The sequence below is a fragment of the Neophocaena asiaeorientalis genome, unplaced genomic scaffold, assembly GCF_003031525.2.
Source record: "Neophocaena asiaeorientalis asiaeorientalis breed wild unplaced genomic scaffold, Neophocaena_asiaeorientalis_V1.1 scaffold100, whole genome shotgun sequence".
In the NCBI taxonomy this organism is placed as follows: domain Eukaryota; kingdom Metazoa; phylum Chordata; class Mammalia; order Artiodactyla; family Phocoenidae; genus Neophocaena; species Neophocaena asiaeorientalis.
In genome coordinates, this window is record NW_020173955.1 from 1096172 (window position 1) to 1108662 (window position 12491).

The 12491-nt window shown below is 37.5% G+C and overlaps 1 protein-coding gene across 9 annotated transcripts in view; it reads left to right on the forward strand.

Moving 5' to 3' along the window:
* VPS54 (VPS54 subunit of GARP complex) overlaps positions 1 to 12491 on the forward strand; it is a 132782-nt gene that overhangs the window by 28759 nt on the left and 91532 nt on the right. Inside the window, exon 1 of one of the 9 annotated variants that reach the window (XR_003004235.1) lies at positions 1 to 59. The exons of the other annotated variants lie outside the window; for them this stretch is intronic. The gene's annotated coding sequence lies outside the window, so the exon portion shown is untranslated. The remainder of the gene's footprint in view (positions 60 to 12491) is intronic. 9 annotated transcript variants of the gene reach the window in all.

The following is a 12491-nucleotide window of genomic DNA, read 5'->3' on the forward strand; positions in this document are numbered from 1 at the left end:
GTTGGAGGCGGCGGCGATGCACTAGGCCTCGCTCTGGGGCTGCTGCCCGGGACCCGCAGGTAGGTGTCGGGCCGGCCGCACGCGGCCCCCAGCGCTTCGCGGCCCACCCTCACCCCGACCTCCTGTAGAGGGAGGACCGAGACCCCACCCCCTATGTCTCCTCCCCTGCCGGAGCCGGCAGAGTTTCGGTCACAACTGACCAGCGCCGAAGCTTCCATTCCTCCCGGCCACCACCACCTCCTCTTCCTTCTTACTCTCCCTCCGGGATCGGGGCCGGCAACTGTGCTCCTCGCTTCCAGCCCGCGGCCGCTACGCCGTTCTCGCCCCTCTCTCCCCTCTCGGGGATCCGGGCTGTGGAACCGCCACCACCCGCCTTAGACGCTGCCCCCAAACTTTGCCTTTCTTTTTCTAGCCGGGCCCTTACCCCTTTTTGATCCTACTGGAATAATTTAAATTTAAAAAGTCATTTTTTCCCCCTGGCGAAAGCCAGCCCAGAAAATAACTCGGTGTTTTGCAGTTTGGCAATTTAGCTCGCAAGCATTTGTTCAATAATTAATTTTTCTTCAGTTATGTGTCTTTCCATCTCTGCATTGGTACAAAGGCAAGCCTTCCCTGCCCTCCTGTCGTTGACAAGGGAACTTTTGCCTCCCCATTATAATTAACACTTGGTCTGTCCGTGTACTGAGTTCGGGATGGTATTTTTAGAATTTTGGTTGACCCGGGTTGCAGTTTTTTTTTAAAGTTCCCCTTTCACCAGCTTTATTTTGGTCTTTATTGGGGCTCTCCTTACTTTCGAAGAATTAAATTGGAATGTTTTTGTGTTTTGCTTTTAATTGGTTCTATATCTGATTTGTCAAACCCCAGGGCAATCTTAAGAGTAAATGCTTACAAGGCAAGTGATGTCATGATAGTATACTGAGATATGTGTTATTGTGGTAACTTAAACTGCAGATTTTGATGGACAGTCAGGTTGACTTTTATATCTGATGAAGTGTTCTAGTTGGAAAAGTACCTTCAGAGCCTTAATGACTTCTAAGCAGTTATGATAGAACAGATGGAATGATGGGATTTGTTTGTTTGACTGTATTTGTATTGCAGTCAGAGTCTGATTTCCTAGAAATAGGTATTACTTGATTGTTCATAGTGGTCATCATTGCTAATGATATGTTTTGGTAAAAATGATCAATGCGTGCAAATTTTGGTCGACTGATAGTTGTGGTTTGAGGGATTAGATGTTTGAGATTTTATTGTGATTTGGCTGTTTTAAAATTATGCTTGTTAATTTCAGAATTATTGCACTATCAGGACAGACATTACAATCTGAGGGTCACTTTTAAAAGAAATAAATGTTTTATGGTTTTCTTTATAAAGAATGCATTCCAAACTATAAAGACTGTTCACATTTTCTTGTTGTTGATGATATTAATATATTTTGGTCTTGGAGAGGTATTGTTACTCTAACACTGGGCTTTCTGAAGTGTTTTCCGTTGCTTTTAAATTATCCAAAGTTTACTAAGAAAAGATGATTAAATTTGCATATGTTTGTTTTCTGGAAAAGTTAAGGTTTATTTCTGAATAGGTATTAAGTTTTTATGTCAGAATTAAATCTTACATAACTCTTGAAATGGCAAACTGCAGAATTTGCTCTTAATCACATTCCTTTCCTATCAGTAAAAGTTGATTAAAATTCTTTTCCTGCTTTTAGCTTTTTACATACTTTATTGAGTAAAAGTACACTTATTTAAAGTGTTAAATTCATCCATTTTTAGTATATTTACATAACTGTGTAACCATCACCATAATCTAATTTTAGAATATTTTCATCACCCCAAAAAGAAACTCCCCATACTCCCCACCCCAGCCCCAGACCTAGGCAACCACTAATATACTTTCCATCTCAATGAGTGAATTGTGGTTCACTCATAAATAGTATCAGCTCCCTGAAAAGTTTTTCTTTTAAGATTAATTTCCATGTTTAAAATAGTTCTGGACAGGAAATAATCAACTGATCACTGGTATTAATAAGTGATGTTTTAAACAGTTGATATACTGTTTGGTTGTATTCCTCATGGATTGCTATAAAGAGTGGAGAAAGAAAAAAGTTAGGATTAATGACTTAAGTGATCTCAGGAGGTGGTTTAGTCAGCTGGGAGTCAGTAAGTAAAAGTTGAAGGAGTATTTTTGCCATTGGATATTAGGGCTGGAAAAGATCTTAAAGGTCATCAGCTTACTTCCTGCTTGCTTCGCAAATAGATGGCAGGAACCAGATGAGGAAATCTGAAGAGTGGAAGGTTGAATCTCTAGAATGCATGGCTCAAGAACCACAATGAGACAATGTAAGGCAAGAAATGGGGATTTGCAAGTTAGAACTGTTTAGATCCTGTGTATATATAAGTATGTATGTATATATGTATGTAAGTATTTGACATTTTACTAGCACAGTAGGGAGAGAACTGGACATTCCCCAACTTTGGGATGGAGGGGAAGAGGTGACAGTAGATGCGATTCATGTTACAAAATCCTCTAAAATGCTTTAACCTAAAGGAGGATGGCATATATATTATTTAGCTATCTTCTTGTACTATTACCATCTTATTTTTAAAAATCCAAATTTTAAAAACAAAATTAATTTTTTTTTTTTGTGGTACGCGGGCCTCTCACTGCCGTGGCCTCTCCCGTTGCGGAGCACAGGCTCCGGACGCGCAGGCTCAGCGGCCATGGCTCACGGGCCCAGCCGCTCCGCAGCATGTGGGATCCTCCCGGACCGGGGCACGAACCTGCGTCCCCTGCATCAGCAGGCGAACTCTCAACCACTGCACCACCAGGGAAGCCCACAAAATTAATTTTTAAAAATTATACAGGGCTGGTTGGAGACCTCCTTTTTCAAAGACCCAGGACCCTAACATCTAAACCAATGGTACTAAAATAGGGACAGTTTTGCCCTCTAAGGAACGTTTGGCAGTGTCGGAAGACATTTTTCATTGTCACAACTGAGGGTGCGGTGCTATTGCTAAATATCCTAGGATGCACAGGACATGTCCTACTCCATCCTACCCCCCACACACAACAAAGAATTATCTGACCCTACATATCAGTAATGTTAATCCTGTAGTTTGTGTTATTCTGGTAAGGGCCTGAGCAAATGTTCGTGACTCCCACCAGATTGGAAAATATTTTCAGTGGGCATTGTTTGGTGGGTTACATTAAACTTTAAGTCCTCTAGCAATTCTCTCTCTTTGCAGGGGGAGGCGGTTGAGGGAAAATTGAAAGGAAATCTGTGACATAATGCAGATATTCTTTAGTCTGTTTAGTTGTCTTCAAATCTGAAGTAAAAAAATTTTTTCCTGAAAATGGCAGCCTTACTTTACTGCAGATTTGAACTATTATGTTTTGAATTGTTTGTTACTGGTGCATAGGTTTTTGAAATTGGAAATAGATAAGTATTTTCTCTATCTAGATTTCTTTTCCTGGTAGCTTCAACTGCGAAGAAAGGAGAGAAAGTAAGCTAAAGTGTTTTAATTAATTGTGTATGTTGTGATGAAGAAAAATTCAAAGCTTGTACATGAATCTCATCTTTTCTTTTTCTTATGGGCCCCTTTTGACTCTAATTTCTTTATAACAAGCTTAATTTGGTGAAAGAAGAAGAAAAGATTGAAAAGTTGGAATCACTTTTGCTATTTACCAGCCTTATGACTTTAGATAAATTACTCAATCTTTCTGAGCCTCAGTTTTCTCATCTATGAAGTAGGAATAGTGATAATTCCTGCATTATAAACTTATTGTGAGAATTAAATGAGGTAATGTGTGTTAAGATGCTATGTCAACTGTAAAATACTATATGAGTTAGTTAATGTACCTGAAACTAATATAATGTTATATGTCAATTATACCTCAGTTAATAAAAAAGAGTTACTTGTTTCAGAAGAATCAAATTAGATGGTGCCAAAGCAGGAATATAGAAAGCTAGGCAGAGAATAGTAACTGCTGTCAACCTCTCTAGGGAGAAGAGAGAAGTTCTAAGAATATATTGCTAACAAACTAGTAAAAGAACTAGTATTATCACCATAATCTGGAGCTCTTCCAACTAGGGGCACACTGACTTCCTTCAGTAGCACCTGAGGGTATCACTATTACAACACAGTATAAAACTGATTATTGGGCTTCCCTGGTGGCACAGTGGTTGAGAGTCCGCCTGCCGATGCAGGGGACATGGGTTCGTGCCCCGGTCTGGGAAGATCCCACATGCCGTAGAGCGGCTGGGCCCGTGAGCCATGGCCGCTGAGCCTGCGCGTCTGGAGCCTGTGCTCCGCAACGGGAGAGGCCCGCGTACCGCAAAAAACAAAACAAAAAACTGATTATTAAAATGGTGAAATTAAGTTATAAAGAATAGGTTACCTTGTTTTCAAAATATGCTGTTTGAAAAGTCATAAAAATGTATAATTTAAGAAATAAAAATTTGAAAAGTGCCTTATACAAAAAGTTTTAGCCTTATCAAGAGTAAGCTATAGTTATCTGCATCAGTTACCTTGCTGGGAATAATTCCTTCTGTCTTCATTTACTATTCATGCCTTTCTTCATATTTTAAGGGTTGTATATGAATATTGTGGTAATTCATCATATTTTATGATGTTTTTCTCATGAGGAGTGAATAAAGTAAAATTTTGAAATCATAATTGTTATGTCAAGAAAGTTTGTGCCCTTGTTTGTTTTGTTTTTCAATTTGGCTAAGTAAAATCCTAAACTATAGCAGTGTCAGTTGGAATGGAGAGCAAGGGATGGATTTGTGATGAATTTTAAAGGTAGAATCCATAGGACAGTTCAAGTTGGTATAGACTTTGAAGAATGTGCAGAGGTCAGGGAGTTAAGTTGACTCTAGTGTTTCTAGCTTGGTAAACTACATAGATGGTGTTGTTAACTGAGCTAGAGAAGGAATAATGTTTTTGGCAGGTAGGGGAGGTTGGATAAAGATGGTAGATAATGAATTTAAGTTTTGGATATATTGAATTTTAGGTATCTCTGAGACTTGTAGGTGAAGATGCCCAGTAGGCAGTTACAAATTTGGGTATGGAATACTGAAAAGAGTATATCTTGAATCTATCCAGTTTTCTCCGTCTCCTCTACCATGATCTGAGTTCAGGCTACTGTCATCTCTTACCTACAAGTTTCCTGTTTGGTCTCTTCTAGTATTAGTCTTCTCCAATCCGTTTTCAGTACTATAATCAGTGATTTTTATTAAGGACAAATTTGATTATATCATTCCTCAGCTTAAATTATTTCTGTGACTTTCCTCATGATGAAACCCACATTCCTTATTCCTTTAACAGATTTATAAATTCATTTAAGTTCTTTTCCCAACTTATCTCTCTAGCCTAGTGACTCTCCACAACTCCCTGTTCCCCTAAAATAGACAGATTGAATTACTTGTGGTTTCTGGCAATAAGCTCTCTCTTCCCTCCAAGTCTTTGCACTACTGTTCACTATTCCTGAAGGGTTCTCCTTATCACACCCTTTCTCCCCTTCATCTATCTGACTCATTTCTACTTATGTTCAGTTCTTAGTAAGCCTTCATTTGTGCATTATTATTATTATTGAAAAATTTCAAACCCACAGAAAAGTCAAAAGAATAGTAGAATGAACACACATACACACACACACACACCCCCCACACACACACCCCTTTGCCAAACCTGAAAACAGGATGTAGGTATTATGATGCTTCATTCCTAATACTTAAGCATGCATCTCCCAGTTACAGGGACATTCTCTCACGTAACCACAATACCATTATGATACCTAAGCATGTCAACAATTACTCAATAACATTATTCAACATATAGTCCATACTTAAATTTTCCCATTTGTCCCAAAATTATAGCTTTTTTTCTCCCTTTAATGCAAGATTCAGTCAAGATTCATACATTGCATTTGGCTTGTATGTCTCTTTAGTCTCTCCCAATCTGGACTAGTCCCACTGTCTCCCTTTCTTCTTGGGTTTATCTTTTGAAAAGTAGAGGCATTTGTCCTCAGGTATCTTCCATATTCTGAATTAGTCTGTTTCTTTATGATTCGATTCTGGTAGAATATTTCTGGCAAGAATACCACACAGATGATATATATACCCACCACTTTATCACATCAGGAGACACGTAATGTCAGGCTGTCCCCTGTTGGTGATTCCAGCTTGATCACTTGGTAAAGGTGAGAACTGACAGATCTCTACTATTTAATACATAATTGATAGTGTGATACTTCATTGCCATGTAAATATCCTGTTCCTAACAATCTTTTAAACTAACGGTTTTAGCATCCATTAATGATCCTTGTTTGAATCAGTCATTGCATTGGAGGGTTACAAAGGGTGATTTTTCTAATTCTTTCATACCATCTACATTTATTACCTTAATTGATTTTTGAGAGCAGTGAGGTCAGGTTAGATGAAGACTGAATATAAGCAATTGAATTTAGAAATCAGGTCATTCCTCACCTTTTCCAGAGCCAAGTGAGTGGTGAAGATGGAAGATGGATAACTAAGGAGGTAGACCAGAGAGAAAATAGAGGTTTGCCAGTGAAGGGGAGGCAATAAGAAGTAGCTTGAATAGATAGAGTTGAAGGAAAGAACTTTAATTTAGTACTTGAACTTTTTTTTTGATGGATTGATGAGATTGACAATAGGAGAGTCAGGAGAGTCAGGGAATGATTAATAGGACAAGGTCTCAGATGAAGTGCAGAAAGATGAGATCAAGAACAGCAGGTTGGGAGATTTACTCTGGAAAAGAGTAGACACCTATACTGTACCTCAGAAAGTTAGGAGTTGTGTATAGGTGAGAATTAGGTACGTTTGGATATGGATGGAAGAAGTCATATCTGAGGACTTTTTTTTATTGCTATGTGGTAGACATTTACTTTTTGAGCGTGAGATTGATGGAGGTAAGCTAGGGGACATGAGAGTAATGAAAATTTGTTATGAATACTGTGGGGATTGGGAAAGAGAAGTGCTTGAGGATAAGTAAGTGAAAGGACTGCTAAGCAGAGCCTCATCTGAGATTGGAACTCATAAATGTATAATCTGCATGTTTTACATAAATTTTCTCTGGCAGTGTTCTGCAGCCAGGAACAAAGCAGACAGATTGTACTGAAGATGGATGAGGGAAGGGAGAATTGAACATCCAAGGGAGACTGTTGAAGTAATTGACCATGAGATCCAAGCTAAGTGGAGAAGCTTGTGAGGCAGAACTGGGCTAAGAGACCCAAACAGTGGGGAGAGGAGGTATAGAGGTAATATCAAGCAGTAATTAATTAAAATGCTAATTTATTGTTGGTTTGGGGTTATAGTACTAATAAACTTTATAGTTATTTACTTTATACCTCAAGCTAACATTTAATATTTTCATTCTTGAACCACTTACTGACTCACTGCAGGTGAGTTTCTAGCTATTTTGCTTTATTTTCTCTAAAAAAAATTTCTTGAATGCATCATCTTTATTATTACTTAACATTTATAGAGTACATACTTGTTTAGATTATTTGAAGACCGTTCTCTTCAAGGATCTAGATACAAAATGTATTTTATTTACAAAGATAGACTTAACACTAGATTGTTTTTACTCTAGAAAGAAGCAAGGCAGGGATAACCCAAAACAGTGGATAAATCCTAGTGTCATTTTTGTCTTTCTTAGGAAAACATTAATATATAATTTTCTCTTAGCAACTATTTTCAAGGTAGGGTCGATTATACAGATTTTCTTTTAAATTTACTCTTTTTGTAGAAATGTTAAGTATCTACTGGTTTGCATATTTAAGACACTTGTACTCTCCAATAACTTTGAATGAGCGATTTTAGGTTTTATTTGTTAATCTTTGGTCAAGACACCAAGAACAGAATACCAGTGTTCTCATCTGATTTACCTTGACAAAAATTTCACTAGTAATACAGTAATATCAATGCCCTAAAGGAGTATAATAAAGCATCCAAGTTATATTTTGATTTCATTCAAGTTTTTACATGCTAGAGACAGATTTTTTTCACAGTACAGTTTTATCATTCAGTTCCAGGCCTGTGAACCCTTCATTAATTTCAACGGCTGCTATAGTATGTTATTTTAGTGTATTAAGTCTCTGATGAGTGCTGGGGAAAAAAGACATTGTTTTTATTTTTAATAACATCTAGATTTAAAAAATATATTTGTTGTTTTTTGAGGATATTTGTGATTTTATTCCTGATAAGAATGTCACACGTGAAATAGTACTTATAGCCATTTAAAAATACGTAAACTTAATATTACAAATATTTATACTTTTTATCCTTCTGGCCAAATTTCTCTCTTACTGTTCCTTCTTGTCACTAAATCAAAGTAAATAAGGAACTTCAGGAAACACCTGTATTGAGAGTTTCCTACAAGGCCCAGGGTCTCATACATGTCAAATGGGAATGTAAGGAAAAAGCAAATTAGATTAGCACAACTTTGTTCTTATTTTCTGTTCCTTTAGCTTCAACTTGATTTCCCCCAATTTAGAAATACTGATATACGCAAGAAAAAAAAAAAACACACTGTAATGTCCAACCGAAGATCGATGTGATGGAAGTTAGTAGAGATTATTTTTCAATCATAGTAATTTAAAATATCTCAAATATGTCATATTTTAAGAAGCACTTGCTTGACATAAATCACAGCAAGATCCTTTTTGATCCACCTCCTAGAGTAATGGAAATAAAAACAAAAGTAAACAAATGGGACCTAATGAAACTTCAAAGGTTTTGCACAGCAAAGGAAACCATAAACAAGATGAAAAGACAACCCTCAGAATGGGAGAAAATATTTGCAAATGAAGCAACTGACAAAGGATTAATCTCCAGAATATATAAACAGCTCATGCAGCTCAATATTAAAAAAACAAACAACCCAATCCAAAAATGGGCCAAAGACCTAAATAGACATTTCTCCAAAGAAGACATACAGATGGCCAAGAAGCACATGAAAAGCTGCTCAACATCACTAATTATTAGAGAAATGCAAATCAAAACTACAATGAGGTATCACCTCACACCAGTTAGAATGGGCATCATCAGAAAATCTACAGACAACAAATGCTGGAGAGGGTGTGGAGAAAAGGGAATCCTCTTGCACTGTTGGTGGGAATGTAAATTGATACAGCCACTATGGAGAACAGTGTGGCGGTTCCTTAAAAAACTAAAAATAGAATTACCATATGACTCAGCAATCCCACTACTGGCCATATACCCAGAGAAAACCATAATTCAAAAAGACACATGCACCCCAATGTTCATTGCAGCACTATTTATAATAGGCAGGTCATGGAAGCAACCTAAATGCCCATTGACAGATGAATGGATAAAGAAGATGTGGTACATATATACAATGGAATATTACTCAGCCATAAAAAGGAACGAAATTGGGTCATCTGTTGAGACTGGATGGATCTAGAGACTGTCATACAGAGTGAAGTAAGTCAGAAAGCGAAAAACAAATATCGTATATTAACGCATATATGTGGAACCTAGAAAAATGGTACAGATGAACTGGTTTGCAGGCCAGAAATTGAGACACAGGTGTAGAGAACAAACGTATGGACACCAAGAGGGGAAAGTGGCAGGGGGGGGTGGTGGTGGTGTGATAAATTGGGAGGTTGGGATTGACATGTATACACTGATGTGTATAAAATTGATGACTAATAAGAACCTGCTGTATATATATATAAAAAAAATCAAGTCATCCAATGATGGAATGACCCAGTTGATTGTATGACTGACTTGACCAATAACAGAGTGATGTGAGTAACAAAGAGATCTGTAAGTCATTTTATTTATAGGAAATTTTTAAATTCTAAGAACTATTCTGAAGACTCATCATGAAGTTATCTTGCTTACGTGGTGAATTTAGATCTATTTTTCACAAATCACAAAACTGTATAGTGTTAGTACACATCCTGAGGGCTTTAAAAAGATCTTTCTTATGTGATTATTTAGGTGATTTTTCCCTTTACTTATTGAATGTTTGTATGTGCATCTGTATGTGAGCATGCACATGTGTTGGGAAATATAAGTAAAAAAAAAAAAGCACTTGCCACAACATTTTTGGAATTTTAAGAGCCAATTTCTGGTAAATGGTATAGTTAAGCTTCTTTCATACAGCTAAGACACAAATAATAAACTTCTCTACTATATAAGATTTATCATCTGACAGAATCTAGTTTAATCGTAATTTTTTTTTTTTTTTTTTTTTTTGCGGTATGCGTGCCTCTCACTGTTGTGGCCCCTCCCGTTGTGGCAGAGCACAGGCTCAGTGGCCATGGCTCATGGGCCCAGCCGCTCTGCGGCATGTGGGATCTTCCCGGACCGGGGCACGAACCCGTGTCCCCTGCATCGGCAGGCGGACTCTCAACTACTGCACCACCAGGGAAGCCCTTAATCGTAATTTTTAAAGTACTTAAAATGTTAAAAAATTGTATATCATATACATTATTGCTCACAGTTATCTTAATACTGAAGCTAAAATTTAAACCTAAAGATTTGGGCTTTCAAGAAATAACTAACAAATTAATGCTATCATATAAATAAGTACTTGTCTTCTCATCTTGATAGCCCATAGTAGCGTATTTGTCCCTCATTGCAGCTCAGGAATTATCCTTTTGTTAACAAAAATAGTAAATTATACTGATGAAAAGTGTCTTTTTCCTTGAGTAATAATTTTCTAGCAGTCCCAGTCTTATAAAATTATTTGAACCTAAAACTGCCCTAAAAAATAGTCTTTAAAAAATGATCACAATCAGATGTTAATTATTGCTATCATTTATTTTTAATACAAGATGGACATAGAGGACTTCCCTGGCAGTTCAGTGGTTAAGACTTCATCTTTCAACACAGGGGGTGCAGGTTCGATCCCTGGTTGGGGAGCTAAGATCCCACATGCCTCATGGCCAAAACACCAAAACATAAAACAGAAGCAATATTGTAACAAATTCAATAAGGACTTTAAAAGAAATGGTCCACATCAAAAAAAATCTTAAAAAAAACCCCAACAAGATGGACTTGTTCTTCTAAATAATTGTTATTGGATCAGTAATTGATCTGATAAGGAGAAAAAGAAGACAGAAAAGTAGAGCACTGGGTGCTGAAATGGATGGGAGGCAGTATTGAAAAACATAGGTTTTTGGGGTTTTTTTCTCTCGCCGGAGAGGCAGTGTGGTTTGGTGACAGAGACATGGAATTTTGAATCAGAAGATCTGAATGCAAGTCGCATCTTCACAACTAAGTAGCTAAATGGTTTGAAGCCAAGTTACTCTTGAACCTGTTTCTCTATCCACATAATAGGGATCAATGATTCATTCATTCACAGATTCACTCAGAAATGTTTTTCTTGCTAGGTTGTTAGGAAGACCAACAAAATAATCTGAATGAAAGCAAGCAATTATGAACCATGTAGTGTTTAGTCAAATATTAGTAATGATGTAATTCATCTTATTATTGTCTTTCTGTTGCTTCCCTCTCCTCTGCCATCCTTCCTTATTTCATAGATAACGTATTTTCATTGCACTCTTGATCTTAGGACTTAAGAGAATTTTCAGAACTAGTGGTAGGAGTGAGGCAATCCAGGTTCACCCAAGTCCCAGCTGATCTGCCTGCCCATCATGGATAAGGGCATTAGGCAGAAGAGTAGGATGGAAGGCAACTTTTCTGGATCAGCTTGTTCATTTTCTTAACTGCTGCCTGACAAAGTCCTGTTTTTTTCTCAAGGTGGGGCATAGCCCAATGTGCCTCATAGTCTCTGGGTATGATTATTCTTTATCTTTTTTTCTGCTTCCTCCTCTCCACCCCATCCCATTCCCATGAGTATCTAACTCTTCTTTCTCTCTCATCTCCTTTCTCCACCACTTTTTCCTGTTTCTTTTAATCTCACCCTTCAGTTGATTTCTTGCTGTTTGTCTATAAATGTGCTCCAGCCTCCCATGGCCTAAATAATTCTTGCTCAACTCTAATCGCTTTTCTTTCATCACCAAAAATATGTTGATATTGTTGCTTTTGTTACTTCATCACTTACTTAACCTCTTGTGGTATGGCGTCTGCCCCAAACACTGTCCTAAGACTGTTCTAATCCAGTATCCTTTCTGAAGTTAATAACCTTCTTGACCTCTCTGTCTGCAGCATGTTGACACTACTTTTCACACTTTCTTCCTGGACACTTCTCCCTTGGCTTCTGTAGGATGGTTTTTCTGATTGCTTTCTTCCTTACCTCTTACATGTATTGGCCCCACCCCTTGCTCTGAGCTCTCATTGGCCCTCTTTTTCTGCACTTTCTTCCTTTGTAATATTACTTTCCTGTGACTAGAATTATTTACACTATTATTTCTGTAATGTAATTGAACTAGGAACGGTGATGCAAAGTTCAGGGAGGCAGAATTCTGTTTACTACAAGAGATAATTTTTTTCCTAAAACAATTATAGTTGTTTTGTAGTAATAATCTGCTTTTGAAGT